General features: G+C 40.3%; 1 long non-coding RNA gene across 1 annotated transcript in view; it reads right to left on the bottom strand.

Annotated features, from left to right (window-relative positions):
• LOC139680019 (uncharacterized) overlaps positions 1-24,079 on the bottom strand; it is a 41,354-nt gene that overhangs the window by 16,153 nt on the left and 1,122 nt on the right. The window contains exon 2 of the long non-coding RNA XR_011699289.1: positions 22,594-22,660. This is a non-coding gene — a long non-coding RNA (uncharacterized lncRNA). The remainder of the gene's footprint in view (positions 1-22,593; positions 22,661-24,079) is intronic.

Raw genomic sequence — 24,079 nt, forward strand, 5'->3', positions numbered from 1 at the left:
ATTTGTTACAAAACTCCTGTTGTGACACTGCCCAGCACAGCCTGCTCGGCCAGTGGTCAGCTAATGGTGTGAATCAAGTGTGAGAGGAGCAGCCACATCTTTTTCTCAGCTCCCCCTCCCAACCCTGTGCTGAATTTCTAGTGGTTTTCTTTAATTTCACATGTTGAAAAGACTGAGTGATCCTTTTCCTCAGATGGTCTTTCTAGAACCCCCAACAGAGTGTGAATAATTATTGCCACTCTGTTGGGGCTTTGATAAGACTCTTATGGCTGCCTTTTGCTCAGCCTCTCAGCCTTTGTTCCTGCTAAAGTTATTTTCTTTCTTAGGGAATGGAAAAAAAAAAGGTAAAAACTGTAACAAGATCAAGAGAAACTGCAGTTTTAATAATAGTTATGGCAATTAAAATATTGACTTGAAAACTATAAATGCTTGGTTCAAATCCCTCTGGTAAGTGCATAACTCATCATGTGTCTACTTCTAGTTTCAAAGAGAGCACAATTTACAAAAAGAATCAGCCAGAATGGATTTTGAGAGGTGTCTGAATATGAACTCTGGCTCCTGGCCTGGTTCAGACTGAATACAACATGTGATATTTAGTGGAAGGCGCAGGTTTGCAAGTTTTTTGCAGCCGTGTTGTGAGTATTGAGAAACCAGTTTATTGAGACCCACGTGTGAATCAAGTGGGAGGCCCAATGATATCGGAATCAAAGCACATCTCTGCCGTCTCTTCCCCATTGAAAGGGCACAGAAGGTATTACTGTTGGCTAAACAAAAAGCTTTGTCTGAACCAGTGTATGCTCTGATGCTCACGGGACTCGGGAAAGAGGTTAATCCCAAACTCAAACATCCCTTCAAACACTGATTAGCTACCTTCATACAAAGGACCACACATCACAAAGGAGGCCATTTGAACCTTCCTACCTCAGTTCGTGCTCTCCCAAACAACCAGCCCAATCTGATCACTGTTGCTGGAGCTGCACCTGAGGGGGGTCACTGTGGCTCATCCAGGTGTGACTGTGAGCACACAGCAGCCTCCTGCACACACACACACAGTCCCAAAAGGATAAAAGGAAGAATAACTTCAAGAAAATAGGTTATTGCACATTTTTCAAAGGCAACCTGTAGTTGGTGTTTGAGTCTCCTATTAGAATTAAATATACCTGAAGCCTATAGGTTTCCACAGCCATCTTATTTTAGGGATTGCAGTGCTGGGTAGCGGCATGAGATCAAAGTAATGGTGCACACAGATATATTGGCGTTTTGAGATTGGAAGATAAATAATTCATACATTGAAAATAGAGTTGGGTTGGGGATATTATGGATTAATTCCATCTCGCACTCTTTTTCCTCACTCCCACCACCCCCCTTTTTTTTTTGCTAGTGGGAGACCTACTGCCCTTGTCCCTTTCTTCTGATTTCTGAATCTGCCACAGGCACTGTTAGAATTACAGCAGTGATAAGAAAATATCAGGCGTGGGATTTGAATTAATGCTTTTAGACAAATCTCCATTCCATCTCTAATTCTAATGCTAATTACATTTGCAGATCAAAGCCTGTTCGTTAAAGTTTTGCTTTTGAATACATGTAAAGATTTCATTTTTTTGTTTGATTTTTTCCTCATTTTTGGAGAAATACTTCTTCCAGTAGAGACCAGATGTTCCTAAAATATCCCTTTGGAACAGCAAGCTTTGGTTCTCTGTTTTCCTTTCTTTGACTCTTTTGTCTGCATTGGGTGTAGCATTGTTCTCTTACTGTATAGGCAATCCATCTTTCTGACTTATTTGGTTTCTGTTTAGAAAAAGCCAGTGATAACTTAATAAGTGAGTGCAAATAATTGCAAATATGTCTAAACTGCATGCTCAGTGTTGCCAACTGCAGGTTCAAAATTTGGATCAGCTTCAATAAGATTATGAGATTACAGTGAAAAGATTTGAAATATATAGAGAGACAATTATTTTTATTTTCCCTCCAACTCTCAGATTTATATGATTTACACTTTCTATCGTCTTGTACAACTAGGAGGACTAGAAGTTATTTCTTCTTTTGGTATTTTTCTCTACATTAAGCAGAACCTTTCTATCATGAACTCCTTAAATTTGGATTTTTTAGAAAAAACTCGTGCAACTCGTGATAAAACCATAAAAACTGGCAACACAGGCACCAGTCTCCCTGCACTCAAATCTAAGCTTGGCACGTCCATACATGTTTGTAGGATCAGAGCCTATTTTACAAGTGTCAGATAATGAAAGTCAGGGAAAGTCAGAAATTTTTAACACCACAACAGAAGTCAGAGATTTTTAACACCAGAGCCCCAGGGGTTGTAGCAAAAGAGTACGAGCTCATTTTGGGAGGAAATAAAAAGACGGGAAAAGAGAATGGTGGAATCGAAGTGTGGAAAGAGGGGATTAGGCAGTGAAAGGGGCTGGGGGTGCAGACAGGAGGAAGCAGAAAAGGTTCAGAGGGTGAAAAAGCCAATTAGTGGGGTATAAATCTAAAAAAGCCAATTTCTGAAATAAAGAGGTGTTAACTTAAGGCAGCTAAGGAGAGGATTAGTCAAGGAAGTGACAGGCTGCAGTTAGGAAAAAGTGGGATTCTAAAGCGGCTCAGGGCTGAAAACAACTACACTGTATTACCCAAATTTATATGGTATTTAAGCTGTCTAATGAAAGCTGGTCCCTTTGCTAGGCAGATGCAGCTCCTCCATCACGTGCTGGAGGCAGCCCAGTCCCGTTCTATCTGCAGGCAGCAGCACAGGGCCTGCTGACTCAGGAGAATTGCTCCTGGAATCTCCTTAGATGTCGGGCACAGTGTGACTCTTCCAATCTTTGCAGCAACAGGAAAACAGTCAACAAGAATCATTACCTCCGCTAGGACAGAGCTGTTCAGTGCCTTCCTCGCCGTCAGATCTGACAGCCACGGAGTACAAAAGGTCCCTGCTCAGCATGGGGCAGCCTTTCTGTACCTTTACCCAAACACCTCTGAGTATTTCAGGCTCCTTCCTGGTGTAATAGCTAAAATCCTCCTGCAAACATAGAAATAGCATTAATAATGCTTATTGCCCTCCAAAAAGCTTTGGTTCCCCCCACCGAGAATGTGCTCCTTGGATTTATTTTCTCCAACATGATCATGAAAGTTAAAGCATCTTGGTTTTGTTCCATGGCACAGTCTGTTACCATCTCCCTGCCACTACTGCAAAAACCTGCAGCTCATCTTCTCAGGCAGGCATGATGTTGTTATTACCCACACCAGTGCAAGGAAAAAGAAGAGTGACAGACTCTGTTTTTTGTTTATTTGATATGAACATTTTTTTCTTCAACTGAAAAGTCCGGAGGCCAAAAATCAAAAGAGAATCAAATTTTTCTCACATGTATTTGCAACCAAGTCAGTAATTTCCAATATTAGCCAACTCATGCAAAGATTTTTGGATATAAATTGGTATCCCTGAAAAGTCTTTCACAAAAGACTGTATTTGGCAGGAAGTATGTGATTACCTGGGTGTTTGAGTGCTATCAGAAAAAGCTGCTTCCAATATACAACCAGTTCTACTGATGCTCAGTCCCCAGGAATTATAGTATTTATTTTTAAATAGCATTTGCTTCTCTCTCATCTATTCCCTGGAATTTTATGTACTTCAACAGAGAGATCAAACTTGCAGCTATAGGGATTTCCCATCGACACAAGATTATTAGAAAATGTCTGACTGGAAGAAATCCTCTTTCCCTTTTGTCTTCTCTGATGCTGCAGGATGGAAGAAGATGCATGAGCTAGAAGCAGTCTGCCATCCTAGAGCTTATGGTTAGGAAGATCTGCATGCAGTTGATAGATACAGTTTCATATGGAAAAAAAGAACAAAACCCAAAAACATGAAATGTAACAGGCCAACATTTCAGCTGGGTAAATCAGCATTTCTCCCTTAAACTCACTGGAACTGTGCCTATTTTTATCATTAAGAATCTAGGCAGTTATCTGGGCTTGCCAGCTCACTGCAAGGATAAACATATCTTTAGCCAATTAAATGTTCATTAGGGGCAAAAGAGAAAGGATAACAGAAGCCAAAACTCAGAACCAGGCAGCACTTAACGCTCTTGTTCTTTTATCAAGTGAAACATTAACATTTTGTGGAACATCTCTTTCTGCATGGGTAAGCATAAGCCTGTGGTAAATGATGGTTTCCATCTACTTTATCTGTGAGTTTGGGGTTTCTTTCTGCTTACTGGTGTGTCAGCCTTCTTAGCATAGCACAGTTATCTCAGCATAAAAGTACCTTACACTTATCACTGAACTTACAGGAGTCATAGATGTGATATGGATACCTTAATCTGCAAAACTACTTCATAATAGTTTCAAACTCCCATACTGCGATACAAAATCACACACGTACAAGACCTAACCTGCAACCTACCTCTAACATTAATCTGACTGTGAACACCTGGAAATCAGAAAAGGACAGGAGCAGTTAGTCCAAAATGCAATTTCCACGTTATGTGTAGGAGCCTGTGATTTACCCTGGTATAAAGAAATAGCAGAAAGACTCATACACCATGGATGTCTCATTTAAATCACAGTCAGATTCAGGACCATCTGGCCCTCCACAGCCACCCCTGGTTCATGCCCTGCATTAATGGGGAATTCCAGCCACAAGGGTGGAATACAAAGCAATCTGTGCATGAAGTGTCAGCAATCCCTGGCGTGCACCCTTTGGTTGGATTTATCACTAGAGGTAGTGTCTCCTTTAGCAGGGGCAGTGCCATGAGCACTCACATACAATCATATTTGCTAACTTGGTCATGCACATGTTACAGGCTGCTCTTCCAAGGAGGGGAAGATGGGATCTCATAATCCTGAAGCAAAACTCTTTCAAAAGGCACATAGCCAGAATGTGCTGGCTGTTTTTTTAGAAAAGGCAACTGAAAGTAGTAAGAGCTGGTAATGCAAAACAGAAAACCAAAAGAACTGGACAAATATATTCCAAACAACCCTTTTTAAAATGTCTGGTTCAGTGGTTGGCTAACTTCTCCCTCTGCTGTGTCTCTAAAGCTTTTTTTCCCCACTATGATCACATAGTGGGGAATCACCTCCTGTGAGGATGGATATGGCAGGTTGCTCATAACTCTGTGACTCTTGAATTGCAGTCATCATCCTCAAGCCACGGCTCTCACATTTGCAATGTCTGTCCTTACACATTTCTCATTCTTCTGGTTCAAAGTTCTACTTTCTGATTTTCACATATTTTGGGGTTGGAGGAGGACAGAGAGATTGGTTTTGTGGCCATCATTGTTCTAAAGGCATGAAGAAACTGTGCCAGACAAGAAGGTATTGCAGCATTTTCAGAGGATGGGTGAACTGAGGAGAATCTCTCTGGCTGAGGAATGAAGAAGGAAACCTAAGAGGACTTGTCGAGTCTTTAAGTCGTTAATTTCTGTGGTTTCTCAACTAATAATGAAGTCTCATTATCAGCACATTTGGATCCAGTTATGCAGTCTCTCTGAAGTGATGACACAGTATTGTGAACCATTGCTATGGCAATGGTGATCCCAGCCTTGAGCAATAGTACCCAGGAGATGTAAGATTAGCCCAGCAGGAACCGGCGGTGCTGCCACCAGCACTGCACCTGGGGTGTGTCTGCAGGTGTGTGCTCTCCTATTGCAACACGATCATCACTGGGAACCAAAAGGGGGTTTTATTGAGCCCTCACTGCACCATTAATAACAGTTGTTGCAATGCGAAGCCTATTTTTCCTTGCATATCTTATTTTTCCTATGATCTTTGTCATTCAGTACATAGGATGGGTTACTTTTGGAGTACATCATTGAGAGAAGAGAATATTATCCCTTTAAATAGATGGAGAATTGCACAGAGATACTAAGTCTAGAAGTATTAATTAATTTAAGCTTTGAGACATGGGAGGCCTGATTTTTTTCAGAGTAGTTTTTATTATAATGTGTAAATTGCTCTGCACTTGTGCAAATCAGACTTCAGTGTCTCTGTTAGATGTGGACCAGGCACAACATAAATTAATTACCTTTTCTGAAAAATATGGTCTAAATGTTTGCCTTTGCATTACATTCTGCAGCTGAATTCAGGTTCCCAGGACAGCTTCCTTAACCAAGAAGCCATCTTCCCTCTTTCTGCAAGCTTGGGATTAAACACACTTTAAATTCTTCATTAATTCTTCTTGAATTCTTGGTTCACTCCAGGTGCCAGTCTCCTAATCCTGATAATTTCAGTCTTATCAAGATCTTTATGTCCAGGATCCAGAGTCTTCATGTCACCCACTCTTCTTGTCATTTCTGCTTTCTCCTGACACTCTGTACTTGTTTTCTCCTCCAGTTTTCAGTATTCTCTTTGTCCAGCCTATCTCAGGGATGGAGTGGGTGAAAGGACAGTTCAATAAAATCCAAACTCCATGAGAGATTCAGGTATTCACACTGCTCATAAATCTTTGGAGGTTTGGGATGATAAACTCTAGCAAGTTTCTGCTGCACGTGTGTGAACTGCAATAGCCCCAGTGCTTTTGTCTTCAATAATTTGATGTGAGTTTTCAAAGGAAAAGCAAAAAGCCTGTGCACAATACAAAGAATACAAAGAACGTCCTCCTGGCAAATTCCAAGTCCTCACTCCAAAGTACAAAGTCTCTGGAGTGTTTCAAAGTAAACATTATCAGATTTCTCAGCACAGGATCATATTAGGGCTAATGTTGATCACCTTTAATAAGGGGCTGCAATACCAGCCCTGCCTGTGATGCAAACCCTTGAATCCATAGCGTAAGTTGTATTCCTGGAAGAATATCTGCAGCTTTTATCTACATCTGTGGCTGCCACATCTATGCATCTAAAGACTTTGTTTTTTCCTTTCAAACTGAAGTCAGGATTGCAGTTTGCTGTCACTTAACTTTGTAATCTGGCTCTAACATCTCCAAGTGATATTTCCCCACTTTATCAATGAGGTCTGATTAGCTCATGGCAGCTGTGACAGAGAGAATCTTTGTCTTTTGAAGTGTCCATCCTTTCTGCTTTGCTCATTTTCCACTGGCAGTAATTTCCTGCACCATTCAAGCACCACGGAAGTTGTAAGTGACAAATGGGACAACTAATCTGGTTATTAGTTGAAGCACAAGCTTTGCAGCAGCTTCCCAGGGTGAGCTGTACAAAGAGCTTTCTCACTGGGGAAAATACTGACCTGGGCGTTGTCAAATCTCTTGCAGAAACAGGTCAGGTGAGTCTCTGATCACACATTAAACAAAAGTAATTATTTTAATCCAAAGTAGTTTAAAGGAGAGAGAAAAAAAAAGACTCCCTAATGAAGACTTAATAGCAGAATTCATATTAAGGGATTTCAATGTGGACTTAAGTTCACTAAGATAGAAAATTATTACCTGAAATATGAATAAAAATTGGAGTTGCTCACAAACAAGGACAGATTACTGGTAACTTTCAGCAGTTCAGCAGTTAAGAAACAGTTTAAAGGCTTGCATATCAGGAAAAGAGCCAGTTTACAAAGACTAGAAAAACAGGCCAAGTTCTGTTCTTAGGGTAAAATTCACAGCTGTAAAATATCTGTGTATCTCCTAAAATAAAGCTAGGTTGGCGTATGCAGCCTTGGCTTGGACTCTACATAATAACCAGCTTCTCTTGCAGTGGGATTTGAAAGCAAAATCTGCAGCAGAATAATTGCCAGTATATTTTGCTGTAGATTTCCTACATCCGTGTTTTTGTGAACTCTTTCAACCTGCTAGTGGTCCAGATATACTGTAAAATCCCAAATGAAGCAGAAGCACATTGGTTTAGAAAGTCATTACAAATGGACTGATTTCTGCAGTACAAACAGCACCTACTGACCTCTAACATCTTCTAACTGAAATCTTATTTTCCTCATTGACCATTTTAATTCATGAAGTTCAGTGCCGCAAATGTGAGTCTCTCAACAGCCAAGTGCCTTGTTCTGTCTTTTGTAAAAAAAAGCATTTTGAATCCAGATCTGGCAAACCAGGTTTCATCTTAATACCTGTAGTAATATAGAAGTAAGAAAATTATTTCCAAGGAGGAAAAAAATGTTGATGAATGTGTATGTAATGAAAGACAGCTGAGCTTGCACTGACCCAAAGAAAGGATATTTCCAGCAGGCTGACAAGCCTGCAGAGCTCCCATTAATAGTGCAAGTTATGCACATGTAGAGGAGGGAAATGGACTCCAATTAATGTGTTTATAGAGGAAAATGCTGCTTCCAGTACACTGTTCCCCAGCTGAGCTGAGAGTGACTTCCCAAGATAAGACCCTGCTGTTACTCAGCTTCTAAATAAGGTAAGAGGAGATTGGGTGATGGGAGGTTCAGATGGCAAAGGGAATTTGCCATGGTGAATTTGAAGTGCTTGCCGTGCAGTCTGCAGTTCAGCCATTCACCTGGTTTCTGGTGCTTTTTTATTTCCTGGAAATGTAACAAACCTTGTCCTCTGTTGATAAGGAGTTTTAGTGCTCAGCTTAGTCCACCAATTTCCCCTGTGCCACCCCAAGCTTTTATAATGTCGCATTTATTTTGGTGGCTACAATATATTTGTTGGTAAGCCCTCACTCTGGGCAGCAGTGCATGTTAATTCATTAAGCCTGACAGAATGTAAAATTACAACACAACAATAAGAATGTTGTCCCTGTTCTGATGTATAATTAAAGCATGGTCATCCAGGGAAACTGAGCTCCCATCTTCAGGGAAACCTTTTGTAATTCAGAGCAGTTAAAACCACTAGTTATTCCAGTGGGTTAATTCTCTCTCCAGTATCTTCTCTTAGATAGGTATCTTGGGAAGGATCTCTGATGTGGGCACATAGTATGATCTGCATCTATTCCACCTCAGGCTCTGATTTCACAAGCTTAACAAAGCTGGATTGACTCCATACTGGATTAACAGACTTCTAGCAAAAACAACTTGTGCTACAGGAAATGTGGTGACATAACAGGTTCAGCTTGGTCCTGATCACATACAGAGGATTTGGTGGTACTTTCAGTAGGAACACATTCTATTCTGAGTAGATCTTTTTGGATTCTCTTCATCAAAACAGATGAAGTCACACCCTGCCTGCTTTCAGCTTCCTTATAGCTTCCCTTAGATGAACTGTTGCTTCTCATTTCCTATTCTGGGTTGCTAAATTTAAGCAGCCATTGTTCCTCCTCTAAAGTATACATTAAGGAGTATATGAAATGGTCTAGAATAGACAAATTAGAGAACAAATTGAAATTTGTCTCCTTCTCTATTTCTAAGAGCAAATCACACCACTCACAACAACAGAAAGAATGGGACAGAGCCCTTCTTTCAGAATGATGGTGTGAGTTGGGGGTAAAGGTGTGTGCACTCGATTCACCTCCTAGTAAGAGACTGTCCTTATTTATCAAATTAATTTCATGTGCACATGAAGCACAAAGGACAGACACTGCTTAAATTCCAACATCCATCATGTACATTAGGGGCTTGTCTCAACGTGCTGCAAAAGAGGTAAAAGTCTACAGGAGTATTTTGCAGACAAGGGTTAGGAATTGAAAGACTGATTAGAAATGGCTGGTTTTTAATTTATTTTTTAACAACACAAACTCAGTTTTAACCTGAGAATCCCACTGCATGAGGAAACTGCTGTTCCCAGCCTCTACTCATCACCATTCTGGCCCATATTCTTGGAGGCCCGTGCTTGCTGACCATAATTGTTTGTCTGCACAAGTCCATACAAGCTGTGGGGGCAGATAGAAGTGGTTACAGGAAGCAGAGGTCCAATGCCATATACCCTCCTTTGTGATATGCCTGGAGATTGGGGGACAAATGATACAAGGCAAAAATAGTCCTTCTGTTTCATTTGTAAAAAATATATCTTAGTATTCCCTTTCTTTTAATTGTACAGTCATCTGGATAAAGAGTTTACCTGGTATGAATGCAGTGACTTTGATTCACACAAGTGAAGCACCAGGTTACAACAGTGAAGTTTCAGGGAGTAAAGAAAGAGGAGAAAATAGAAGTAGTTCATGAGGTATTGCACATTTTAGAAAAACAGAAACTTCCAAAGGTTGCAGAACTGTTCCCCTTTCTTTGTTCTGACTCTTCTAATTTTTCCTCTTGCACCAAAACTATTTGTTTATTACAGCAGGAACTAATATTTTCCCTGTAGCCACTTAAAAGAAATACATCCTCTTTGTGGCTTTGAAAATCCCTACAGGATTATGAATGAATACTTCAAGAGTGTATTATAAATTCAGACATGTCTATTGGGCTTTCAAGTAGCACAGCGGGAGCTTCTTACTGAGGCAACCTGAGGGTAAAGGCTTTCCCACCTTTCCAAAGTGACTCCTCCCACAAAATTTTCTTGGGCTGAAGTTAAAAAAAAATCCACCACCCTACCTAGCTGAGCTTCTTAGAGCTACTTCATTCTAAGCAGAACTGAATATAGCTATAATTTAGTACAATCACATACCCAGACATTGCTCTGGAGCCTGCTCAGTTTTCCTGCAGCACCTTACAAGCTCCCTGATGTCGGTTGTTATTTCAAACCAATGTGCTTTTTATTTTAAAGTCTAAGCAGGCTGATTAAAAAAACAACTTGTTTTCCAGCACGTGCTGTCCTAGATGTGCTGTGAGCACCTGTCATTATCTCCTCCAAATTCCGCTGCTGCTCCTGCTTTGCCAACTGGCAGCGCCACAGCGTTGTGACAGCGATTACAAAGTCGGATTAGACATAGCCCATTTCTCCCATCCCCTGCTGCGAGTGCTGAACCAGCAACTTTGCCATGTTTTGATCAGATGCACTCAGCACTGACATATAAATCAGGGACAGGACTAAAGGGAGAGGGGAGGAATCATCAACAAAGAGGCAAAATCAAGGGCAACTTGGAAGATAAAAATGAGACTAAAGAGAGTTTGAAAAGCAGGTGGCTTTGAATCTATATGTACTTACTTCTAAAGGGGATGAGGGGTGTTGGTGTTTTCAAAAGAATTCACACTTTTTCAGGCTTTTGAATGCACATTGCCCCAGTACAAACCTCCAGTGGGCTGAGCCTCGAAATGAACTGCGAGATGAAAATGAGTTTTAGCTGGAAACTGAAGGGCAGTTGTTAAGAAGTCCTGTCAGACAGTCTTTGAAATTTAAGAACCACCTGCAGCAACTGGTGTAGGTGGTACTTGTAACACTATGCATGATGCTGACTTAATGGCTCAGCAGATGTTCATGGGTGTAACTTCTTTAGAAAGACTACCAGAAAGACTCAAAGACATAACAACACCATCTTTATGGATGTCAGCTAAAAGTGCAAAACATTATCAAGAAAACGTCAAAGAGGATGGTGATCTTCCAAGGATTTTACTTGATCTGTTAAATATCAGGGAAGAAAAGCTGGTGTCAAGGTGCTCCAATGTTGTAGCAACAGAGGAAGATTTGGGATGGGCAACTGTTCTTAAAACATACAGGACACAGAGCATGAAGATGAGGAATCATGTTGTGCCTGATCCTGCCTAGTGCCTAAATGTGTATTCCCAGCACTGTACCAGCAGTTTTGTTGAAGTAGCAGCCATTAAATAAATGGTCTTTTGATCAAATATTTGGAGTAAAAGGCATGAAGAAAACTTCCAAAACAAGACATACTTGTTCCTGGATTATGTTGCTATGCCCTTTGCCATACTGCAGTTATAGTTAAATCTAGTCTAACAGTCTAATTTATAGTTAAATCTGTAGCAATCCTGTCTAAACTCTCACTTTAAAGCGCAAAAACCCATGAAAATCAAGCATATGAAAATACACACACACTTCCAAATTCTTGCACATATACTCAACTTCAAACATGCACAAAATTTCTCTAAAGTCTCTGGAAGTGTTTAAATCCTAAATATAGAATGTATGCAGGCACTTTTGCAGGACAGTGGTCTAAGACACAGCCAGTCCTCATATACTTCACAGTACAATCTGTGACTGAACTTTGGGAAGGTGTCAGAGAGGAACCTGCAGGTCATCTGACATGGGTCTGTGTGATTTAAAATCAGCACAGCAAAGTGACAACAAAACCCTACAATTTCATCCAAGCTTAACTAGTAGGCAAAAGCCTACCCTTAGTTATTGCATTTTGCAGTGAACTCCTTGGTCTGAAGGCAAGATTTCTACATTTCCATTGATGAAACTGGAGACCAGCTTTGTCTGATGCTCTCTGGCTGGCTTATTAAACCTGTTAATCTCTATTTATAACTGTAAATACAGAGATCACATCCCAGGTCAAGCATTTTCTAAAATTCTGGGTGTAGACTCACACAGTACAATATAACCCTTAGTTTTAGTTGGCAAATATAACAGAAACAAGAATAAAAGAAATAAGATCTTAAGCACTTGAAAAAACAAGATTGTTATCTCCGTTTTCAATCGCTACTAGTGAGAAAAGTAGCCAGCAATATGTAGGTCATCATCAGTAGCTGCTTTGGTAGTCTGAGAACAGTGTAAAGGAAGGAAGAGGTTTCTCTTTGTGGCTGAATAAGTTACTCTATATCCATGAAGTAGCTGCGTTTCACCCCCAAAGGGAGCAGCATTATCAGCAAATGAATGAACAGGGCATTCTGTGTTATGCCAGTAGCACTGTCTTTGGAAACAAGGGAGACAAGAAAAGTAGATTCAGTGTGGCTTTTCTTTTCCTGTCTGCCATTGTAACGGAGCTCCTCCATTAACTCATTCTTGTCAGGCTGAATTGAAGTGACAGTTAATAACTTACACCAGCATCTGCTCTCCCTCGATGCAATGGCAACAAGAGCTCTGCAGTGCCCTCAGTGAGCACAGAGACCTGGCCCGTGGGAAGAGGGAGTGTCTGATACCATTGGAGGTCTCAGTACAGCTGGAGGGAAAATAAGGATGTGCTCTTGAACCAACTAACTCTTCTTTAGGTCACCTGGAAACTCCAGATTTTATGGATGCTTTGGTGAAAAATGTGGTGAATAAAAGTATTCTCCTCAACTAAGTTATCAAAACTTCATTCCTCTACTGATATCACCCCACTCACTTAATTAAGCTGCACTGAGTTTTCCCAGCAGACAGGAGCTGGATCTGTGCTAGAAAAGTAATGAATATTTTTATTTTTCAGCCATATACAAAGACTGATCTGGATGATAGCCTCTCCTGCCTCTCCTGCAATGTGGGAATTCAGCAACTCTGATCAGTGACAGGGAAAACTCCACTCCAGGTCCTGTGGTGGCACCAGTGCTATGGTGTGGCTGTGCCAAGCAGTGATCCACCACCTGGAGACCTGTGTCACACTGACCTGACTGTGCAGGACTGGGTCCTGGGCATGCATGCCACCTGGCAGTGAATGCTTCAACCATGTCCTAATTATCTTTCTAATCCCTTAGACAAATTATATCATTACCATGGTATATTATATTATCTCCTTGAATGTGTTCTAGCCTAGAAAAAAATTACATTAGCTAATACATTGCTCTACCTGGCTGAGCTGTGCAAGGAAAATTCTTGCACCACTCTAAAATTTTACACTTGGGCTTTTCCATGAAATCTTTCATTGCTCAAGTCCAAGTAAGAGATCCATAATTGCTTTCAAAAAATGTTTGGATTAAGTCATTATCTACCATTGCACAATGAGATATATGACACCTCTCAGTCAAACTGTTTAGCATTAACATTTGTTCATTTGCCACACTTCTAGTAATATTCGAACATCAGAGACTGCTGGTGCCAAATTTTGGCTTGTCCTTCCATCAGTGTGCAGGACAGCAGGGTTTGGTCCACTTTCTTTATTTCCTTTGTCAGGTAGGACAAATTCTGCCTTCAGTCATACCCTAATCCCAATGAACATTCATGTCTGGAGCACTGACACCTCCCAGTATTGCCACAGTGATTGTCTCACAAACTATTTGGCTGCATTTTTTCATGTTGTCATGATGACATATTTTGTCATGTGATTTTCCCCTTTCATCTTCACCTGTGCCCTTTTCTGAATGGAGTACAAGGGGGGAAAAAAAGCTCAAAAGTGGTGCATATTTTCCTAGTGATAATCTTTACTGTTTCACTTTTCTTTCCTTCCTCTTCCATCCCTCCCCTTATTTCACTAGATTCTTTTGCAGTGGCCTAGATTTAACATCCTTTTGCAGCTGATTCTTGTAGCTGCAAAGCCCTGCTAATATCACATTGTACTAGTGAGAAAAAATTATTGAGGGCAGGGACAGTCTTTGTGGTCTGTGTTAGCACACAGATGTCTTGAGACAGGACTGAAACTCAGAGGTACTGGCACAATGGGAATGGTATCAGGAGAGCTAAATGTACCTATATCCATATCTCTGTAATGTATAGAGAGAGGAGAAGGTGAATGGATTTGGAATGTGAATGGAAGCTATTTGTTTACTCATTTTATTTCTGATCCATAATGACTCAACTCTCCTTTTTATTTTTTCCCCAGAGGTCACTTATTTCCTTACTTGCCCTTCTATAACCCCTATCCTCAACCTTTTTATACTCTTAATACTCTTGCTTCTGAATTATTGATGTATTGTTCACAACTACTCACCATAGCAGAAAGTAACAATGGTAATGATCCATTGAAACAACTCTTAAAATTGTTACCTAAAAATTTTAGTGTTCCAAAGCAGCCTAAAGAGGAAAATTCCCAAACAGAGCAGCATAAGGCCAGGCATGAGCCTGTATTTCTGTTGTACTGGCCACAAATCCATCAAAAGAAATTCCTGGTTTCCCTTCCAACAGCCACTCATTTCTGCATGTTTGTCACAGATTACCATCTGTTCCATTTTGCTGATTCAGTGTTTGGATGGTTGTGCTTTATACCAGACCTTGGATCAATTTTGAAAGCAAAACCAATGAAAAACAAACTTTGCTTCTACTTTTTCCTCTGTTTCTATTTTTAAACCAGAAAAGGTCACAGTTCTGCTTCAGGACACAACCAAAATAAAGCAGTGATTCAGAAGATAATAATAAAGGGGCCAAGAATAAGAAGGAATGAGAATTTCTGCAGTCTGTTCTAACAGGACATGGAACCACAGGCTAAGAGTATGTGGAGGCAAAAAATGAAAGCCTTGTTTGAAGAACTTGCAAGTAACTCAAGAGCTGTGGTTCCCCTCGGTCGAGGCACTGTATCATCAAAGGGCTTTTTGCATCCATAGCATCCAACAAACTATCCTGAAAGTCTCAGGAATTTAGATAGCATCCTCTTCTTGGATTTTGAATGGGGCCTGCTGGCTGTGACACTGAGCTTTGTTCCCTGGCAAGCTAAAGATCCTTTTCTCTGTTTAAGCGTGTGTGTGTGTGAGCCTGAGTGGCTGTGTCAGAATGGATGATCTCAGCTTCTTGAGTGGCTTTAATTGTATGGGCTAATCATCCCTTACAGGCTGATTTCATTTATTCTGTCGGTGACACAGCGAGCTCTATGTAGCACAAACTATACAAGAATAAATAAACACAAATATTAATCATTCCTGGCACTGTAACTGTTGAGTGTTGCAAGGGCCCAATGTGAAAATGGTGATGAGCAATGCAGGGAGGGTTGGAAAGGGACATTTGTCTCCAGTGGCATCACTTTTCTGTGCTAAATTGTTTTGGACAAAGGAACATTTAATCCTTAGAGCTCAAATAATCTGAAAAGCATCTGATTCATGTCTGAGATGGGGTGGACAGGACAGGCACTCAGTACTTTCAGAATATTTTCAAGGAGAGAATAGTTCTGTCCCCATTTCAGAGTATGATCAGAAAACCTCAGATTAATCCCCCTGGGGACTCAGACTGTCTGTACCAGAGTGAGTAAGTAATTAATTATTTTCCAAGTACTTTGCAGTGTTACAAGGAGAAAACCTTTTGAACCTCTGCTCTTACAATAGTTCCATTTGCTTATTCTTTTACCCAGGAAATACAAGTTTGTGCATGACAGCAAGGACTTTTTGGCAGGTGTATCACACCTACCATAATATGTACCTTGCTGAGTATTATTAGAATGATTTAGGAAAGAGATTAATCAAAACAATTTAAAGTGATGTTTGCCAATAGGGATCAGAAGCCTGTTAAACCATCCATACAGCCAGTCTGAGCCTCTGCCATTTACTGTCTGACTCCATCTGATTTCCCTTTCTCTCCAAACACTCCAGAAACTTGATCCCCCTCCTCGCAGGCATAACCCAGATGTGCAGCTTCTCCTCCCGGGAAGCAGGAGGAGGTAGGGCTCAAACACATTTGCCTGCAGTGGTGTCTCACTGTACTTGTGGTTTGCTTGCTTGCACTTGTTGCTCCAGATGCACAGCTGAGCAGAGACTGTTCTACCTCACTGCAGACAGGGCAGGATCATAATACAATTTCTTCCACAAACAGAAACATATTTTGCCTGTAAACAGCTGGAACTACCCTGTCTCCAGCAGAACTGCATGAGAAGAGAGCTATCTCTAAAGCAAAGCTCCAGAGTTCACAGGTTATACTGTGACAACTCCAGGATTTGCTGACTTTTTCTGATTTTGACTCAAAGGCTGAACTAATGAAATGCTTTTGCATTAATAACTTCATTTTAACTAAAGTCAAAAATTGAAATGAAATCACATGTTCTGATCAGGTTAGTATTTGAATTGTTTTGATTAGATTTTGAAGTTCATGCGTAACTTTCAGTGAAGGGGATGAAAGGCCATGTCTCCATTTTTGTGGGATTCCTTGCAATTTTTTAATTTAGATTATGGTGAGCCTAACATAGGAGCAGGTGTGTTTACATTGCTGCTCTTTGGTAACAATGCTGAATTCAGAGTTAATAAGAGCTTGGAAATTAAAAGTACAGATAAATTATCAAATTACTGTAGAGATTTACAATATTTACCTCTCACTTCTTTATTATTATTATCTTTCTTGATATTTTGCTTCTGATATTCACATTCTCAGGGGAAAAAAGGCAAAACCAAAACCTCAAAAATGCCAGTTTTCTGTCTTGTGTTTTCCCCTTTTTCCCCCAGAATGAACAAAACCAGGCCTGTCTTCATATTGCCTCCCTCATCATCAGGATCAACACCTTGGGGTAACACCAACTTCAGCCCTGCAGCCCCTCCAGTGATCCTCCCACTACCAAACCAAGCCATGCCTTAAATCCTTTTCAATAATACACCTTATTTTCTGTCCTTACCTTTATCATTCCTCACAAAAACATTTTCCCACTTTCATCAGCTACTTTGGCTTGCCCTCCTGGATGGGCAAGGAATAGGAAAAGCTTTGGCAGGCTTGACTTGGCACTAGTTCCCAACAGGTATGCAGGTGCTGCCAGGCCATGAGCTGTGCCTGTGCTGCCTCCAGTGAGTGTGTGAAAGCAGAGTCTGCCCTGCCTTCCCTCCCTGCCTACTGAACTCCTGAAACATGTCAGAATTTAAGTTCTTCACATCTTCACCCTTCTTTTAAGTTAAGTGGAAATGAGCTGAGAGGGTGAGCAGAAATACAAGGAGGGAACAGATTAGCATTGTGAATATCTAAGCTCCTAAATTAAAAAAATGAGTCTGAAACCTCATCTACAGTTCTGTCTACTCTCTAAGGCTCACAACGAGAATGTGAGAATATTGCTACCATACAATAACTTTTCTGTTTCTTCTATGTATTTATATGGTCTCCATCACATGAGCATCCTCACATCCTTTTATGGGTGTGATTCCCTCATCTCTCTCCAAAGAAGAGGAACAGTACTGGCATCCCAATTTGAAATGCAGGAATTGGGCCAGAGCACAGAAAGGAAGGTCTGAGCAAAGGGGCATCTGCATTGCAACACGCAGCACTACAGCACTTCTCTGGGTGTGAAACCTTAAACCTGCCTTGTGCTGCAGCCCCTTCTGCTCTGCCAAATTCACGCTACAGAGCAAAACTGTACAGGTAATCAGATCAGGCCCTGGGTTTGGTTTCTTGCTCTCCTCACTCTCCTTTCCTGTCCTATTTCTATATTTTTCTGTTCTTTTCTCTATTTTTACCCTTCTCTTATTAACCCAGGCAGTAAAAAGACACTTTTCTTATCTATAGCACTTGAGAAAGAGCTTGTTTCAGCAGAGCTTGACTCAGAACCTTCCAGCTCACATCTGTGGTTCCACAAAGGCAGGAAAAACCTACTGGTAATTGTTTTCTTGAATTGTTTTAGTAAATAAGTGGCTTTCCCTTGCCTTTGGAGCTCTTTATTCAGAGTGCCTGGCCTGCCACCTTAGAGGCTGTATTGACCATTCTTTGTAAAAAGTTTATACCTTGATAAACAAAATGCACCTGACTGTTATTACAGATATAGGTAAGTAAACAAAGTATCTTTCTTCTGTTAAAGAGGTTTAGCTGTGTAATCAAAAGTAATTCAGTACCTGTTTAGCCTTGGTGCTGGCTAACAAAAGGCAGATTCCACGCCCTAGTGGAAGAAAGATCAAAGGCTTTTTTGGCATTAATGAATGTTAAGTAAAACCCTCAAATATTTAATCAAGAGAGAACAAAACTTTAAGACTCATGCAGCTGTGAGCATTTTTACAAATTTTCATAGTTCATATTTGAATCATATCTAAGGGTTTGTTACCATATAGATGAACAGGATTAAAGTCAGGTGGAAAAGGGTAGGACTTTCAAAGCATTTTTAAAACTGTCGTAGACAAAAATGGGGCCCAGGTTGGGGTAATAAAGGGGGAAGAGCTATTACAGGCTGTCACTTCTGAAAAAGCATTTAGTGTGATGGGGTGTGATTATGACTCAGAAACACAATGAATGCTTTAGATGGAGGCAAAAAGAAAAGGATGCACCTGACTGGTTTTGTAAGGCAGGTTACCAGTGATACAATAATTCTTTCACAACCAAAGTGGCAATCAGCTGATATCCTGAACCAGAAGATTTGATTGCCCAGCTTAAAAAACACAATGCCACTTGTCACACAATTACACTAAATAATTATAATGATATATTATTTTCATTGCAGTTATGCCCTTGAGCCTTGGTGATGGAGCAGAATCCACATTGCAGTGATCCAGCACATGCAAAAAAACCCGGGGGTTCTTTCACCAGAGAGTTTATGGAAGATGATGAGCAGGAAAAACACACCCAACCTGGCCACTGATACTGGTCAGCACTAGAAGCAATCATATTACACCTTTAACTAATGCTACTTTTGTATTGACATCACAGCAGAGGAGACATTTTAAAGGGTATTACAGGGATTACAGTGCAATTACTTAGGAGATGTTTCAGAGCTGCTCCACCTGCACTCAGAGGTAATACAAACAAAGCAAAGGGGCTTAACTGAAAAATAATAATTAAGTGATAAAGGTGACATCAAAAGGAGTAGTTGTGGATATGACACCCAGCTAGTGCGTGAAAGATGTTTGGTAACAAAATCCACAAACAGCTTTGGGAGTATTTGAAGTGGTGGAGAAGGGGCATCTTGAATAGCCAAGCCATAGGCAGGTCATGCCACAGCCCAGTCCAGTCAAGGCATAGGGAAGATAATCTGTGCAGTGATGAGAAGATGGAGATAAGATGGAATTCACTGGTGTTGGAAGAAAGAGGTTTTACCTACTAAGATACAATGAAGGAATCTGCATTTCACTCATGCATATACAGGGGAGAAAAGAAGGATTTTAGATGTGCTTTGCAAGCAGAAGATTAAGCCTTTCCATACAGCTTGGATGTGATGATCTATGGAGAAAAAAGGCAAAAAGAGAGTTCAGGTTCTTTACCAAAGGTTAGTAAGAATGAAAAAAAATAATAAAAAAGAAGTTTCTAGGCAATCTATCATCAGAAATCAGTGTGGAGATTTCAATTTGGATAGGGGGGGAGTTTCCTTTATAAGAGCTCAAAAGAAAAACAGACTCAAAACTTAGCATTCTGGTTAATAAAAAAACCCAACCAAAAAAACCCTAACAATACTCTGGTTTGGCTGATTGCAGGATTTTTTTTTTTTTAAAGAAAAAGAAAATTAAATCAGGTGATGATTTCTGTTTTGCCTTAGCAATGCCAGTTGCCATGATCTTTCTATCCATCACAGAACATTTGTTTATGCTTATGCAAAATCATTAATTGCAAAAGAACCTTTCAAGTGTTGATGAGATCAATGTAATAAAGGGCTATTACTAAAAGTATAATCTTGCATATGAGGCTTTAATTACACTGATGATGCATGAAATGGAGAGAATCCTTCTTACCTTTCCCAGTCCAAGCTGCATGAGGAGGACTGGCAGTTAAAAAAGTATTATTTAACTGTTCAACTGGTGCATTTACTGTGGAAATCAGTGAGCCAGGGTAAAAAAAAAAAGAGGCAGAAGATTCTATGCAATTTTTAAGTGTCTACTTTCAAAGAAAACCACATGAAAAAATCATTTAAATATTTTGGAGTGAAATGTCCAGTTGGTGAAAACTGGGAAATCTTCTACAAAATCAATGAAGTTTGTATCAGTCAAATATCCTTTGGTTACCTATTTGTCTTTTTTATTCTTAATATAGCTGAAACTCAGTGTTATTTATGTGGACTGCATAATGTCCCATTAGTTGAGAAATCACCTGGCAGGTGAAATAATAATGTGGGTAAAACCAACAAAATATTAACTGCTAGAAAAATCTTGTATAACAAATACTTGGATGAAGAGCTCAGCTTCTCAGAACACAGAAGAGATGTTGAGAATTTTTATTATTCATTATTAAGAATGATGAAAAGAAGAGACATTGCTCTCTTAATCCATCAAAGCCCAAAAGGAATCTATGTCGTACAGAGAGGGAATAGAAAAACATAAGTTATATTCCCTAGAATGAGGTCAATGTTCATTCTTGGAGATCCAGAAAATGCACTTTGAAGCACACAATTATGTGTGGGAAACGATCTATAAAATTACAGAAGCAGAAAAATCTCTCACGGAAGGCAGAGCCTGTGCCAAGGTCTCAGCAGCACTTTGGGTGTCTGTAGGGTTGGACACAGGGTTCAGTATTTTCAAAGACAAGAAATACATTCTTCCTGCATCTACAGCAACTCACATCTGAATTTGTAATTGGGGCAATTACCAACTAAATTACCTGCCTGCATATATAATTAGCTAATCTTCATACTTGAACTTGCCTTTTTGTGGTATCACAGCCTTCCTAATGCTGTTCTGTACTTTCACTGCAATCCACTCTTTAAATAAAAGGACAGAATGCCCAGAGGTTTCTGGTCCTTGTATAGCTGAGTCACCTGTTGGTTCTATTGTGGCATAAAACAGGCAGTTAAATGGAACTAGTCATTCTCACTTGGGAACCAGTCATCTACAGAAACAGACATTGTCATGTTTACAGATATCAGAAAGGATGAAATTATGAAGATTTCTACTGTAGAACAAACCTTAGTACAGACTCAGAATCTGCACCCTGCTCTCCTCAATTCTAGATCATCTGAGTTTAAAACCAACAGATTATATCTGCAAAATATCTCTTTTTTAATCCAGAAAGAAACACATCAATTGTATAGTTTCATAGCAGTAAAAACCTCACTATTTGTTTTCAACAGTTCTTTCTCACAGGAGCACATTACTTGAAAAGAGTGGCAGAATCACCAAGTCCAGGGGCAGAGACAACCATGCGATAGATGCTCCTCCAGAAAATTGCTGCTCCCTACATCTCACAGACACTTCCCACCACCACAGAGAGTTTAGGCCTGAAGTAAAAGCCTGAGGGACACAATAATTGCTTATTAGAAAGGGGACAGAAAAGATTAAGTATATTACCAGTGATTTATGCCTCTGCTAAGCTTAAATGTGTTTGTTAGATTACTCCAGCTAGTGTGTGTTGAACACATAGGAAGAAAAAAGAATCTAAAATACCCAATGATACCTGCCAGTTTGACCAAAGAGAAAATTCCTTCTTTCCTGACCCCAAATCAGGCAATCAGCCTAACTCTGGGTGTGGGAGCAAGACTCATCAACCAGGCATGTGTAAGGGTTTAATACCATTTGCCAAATCCACCCTCAAGCTGTGGCCAGCTTCCAGTGCTTCAGAAAAGATAGGAAAAAGGCTTTAGAAAGAGGCAAAGAGAAATTCTGGGCTTTCCATAGGGCTTAGTTGTGATGAACTAGAGAAATAAAAAGCAAAAAACAGACTTCACATTGGACACCCCGAGGATGAAAATATTTGCACTCCATCGTGTTTAGAGAAAAAAGGTAAGGAATGGAGCTTTTAGGCAAACTCTAGAGAAATGTGATGAGATTTTAATTTGGATAGGAGGAGAATTTATTTTGTAAGAGCCAAAAAACCCCACCCGAATCAGCAAAACAAAAAAAAAATAATACTTGTGGGTTTAAAATAGTCACTGCAGCCCAAATTTAAAAGCAATAATAACCAAATATTGGGTTTTTCAGTGAGTTTTGATTACCCCTGAGGAAAAAAAAAGACTCAAATTACACATCAAAATGGAAAGCATTCTTTTGTCTCATACAGTTACCTTGTGAGAATCTATACACCATGGTGTTTGTAAAAAATAAACATGAAACGAAGCACAGTTCCAGCAGCTTTTCAAACCCATTGGGGATAGCTGTTAATCAAACACTCATGGCTTGAAACACCAGGTGAAATACCTACCTCGAGATTCCCTTCCAAGATATGATCTCCACTGTAAACTCACTGAGCTTGTTTCATTTTACCTCTTCAGCTTCAGAGCTTTATGATGGGAAACACTTCCTGACTGTAACATCTCCCCAGGAAAAGCACCTAAGAGAAAAATAGTTGATGAGAACACTTTCCAGGGCCACTCTGAGCAATCAGAGGGCATGGATGTGCCTTGCTGAAGCTGATGGGAATACTTCCCAGTGATACTGCTATCAGAAAGAAGGGAATCTGTCCTGTCAGCTTTAGAATGTATGAATATTCTGTATGGTTCATTACTGAGTAAAGCTTTGCCAAGAGCTGACCAGTCTTGATTTACTCAAGCTGATGCATATCATCTCAGAAACTGGGTATTCCAAGTACAAATCTTCACTGATATCTGATCAGTGATATGGCCCACCACAAAGTGGAATTGCTCTCTTAAAGCCTGTGGCTCACAAGAGGACCCTTTGGCAGCTGAGTTCTGAGAAACCCAGCCTTGTGTCTTCTGGGGCACTCTTGGGTTTTTAACGTGGTCATTTGTTAACAAGGCACTGGGCAAAGGCAGAGAGTGGAGTGTTACTGTGCACATGCTGATTCTACAGGAATCAACTTCAGTGGCTTCAAGTTGTGTGTTATATCCTAAACCAGTGACATCCATCCTGTCCTCTATAACAAGATCAGCATGAACATCAACTCAGCATAGGAGACAGACCAGCTGAACCCGTGTTTGCTCACTAAAAACATGCCCATTTCTTTTGGGTTTGCTCATCTTCAATAATGAACATGTACCCTGCCTTTTATCCTACCTGCACATGGTCAGTTATTGATAGGTGCAAATACTGATTATAGCTGATGCTGATTTAATTGTTGTTTGGTAACTTCATGAATTCAGTCATTATGTATCCAACAGTGCAATGATGAACACACCAGTCATTATTCCAGAGGAAAGGCAGCACAAAGTGGGAGGCTGTTTCAGCCAGCATGGAAAGATAGCACAGAAGTCATGAGTGGGTGAAGGAAACCAAAACTTGGGTGGAGCAAAAAGAAAGGGGTAGCGTGTGAATTGAGATGATGGTGAAGCTGCAGGCAAGGGTGACACATTCTGCACAGTTATTACAATGGTTTTAATTATCCCTCATGCCTGACATTCCTTTAGCACCATGCTGCCATGGGTGGAGGCTGATGGGTAGAAAGGGGCACCGTTCTCCTCCTACCCTTATGCAATTCAAACCACAGTAATAACTGGTAAATCCCTAGAGATAAGGCCCTTTTACTCATTAATTCCTCCTAAATATGAGTTGGGCTCTCTCTAGGTGTTCTACACTTCCTGTGTCCATGAATGTTATTGGTCTGCTGCAGCCAAAGTATGACAGACATACTGGTTTTGGCAGTTATTCAGATCACTGAGGCCGGTCTTTCCTGTCCATACCATGCTCACTGAGGGGGTGTGGCCTAACTAATAGGTGGAGCAGTTTAAAGGAAAAATAGAAACGTGTGCCATTTTTTTCCTTTTTCTCACTGACAAAATTCCTAACTGACAGG

This window comes from Pithys albifrons, chromosome 17, assembly GCF_047495875.1.
Source record: "Pithys albifrons albifrons isolate INPA30051 chromosome 17, PitAlb_v1, whole genome shotgun sequence".
NCBI classification, from domain to species: Eukaryota; Metazoa; Chordata; class Aves; order Passeriformes; family Thamnophilidae; genus Pithys; species Pithys albifrons.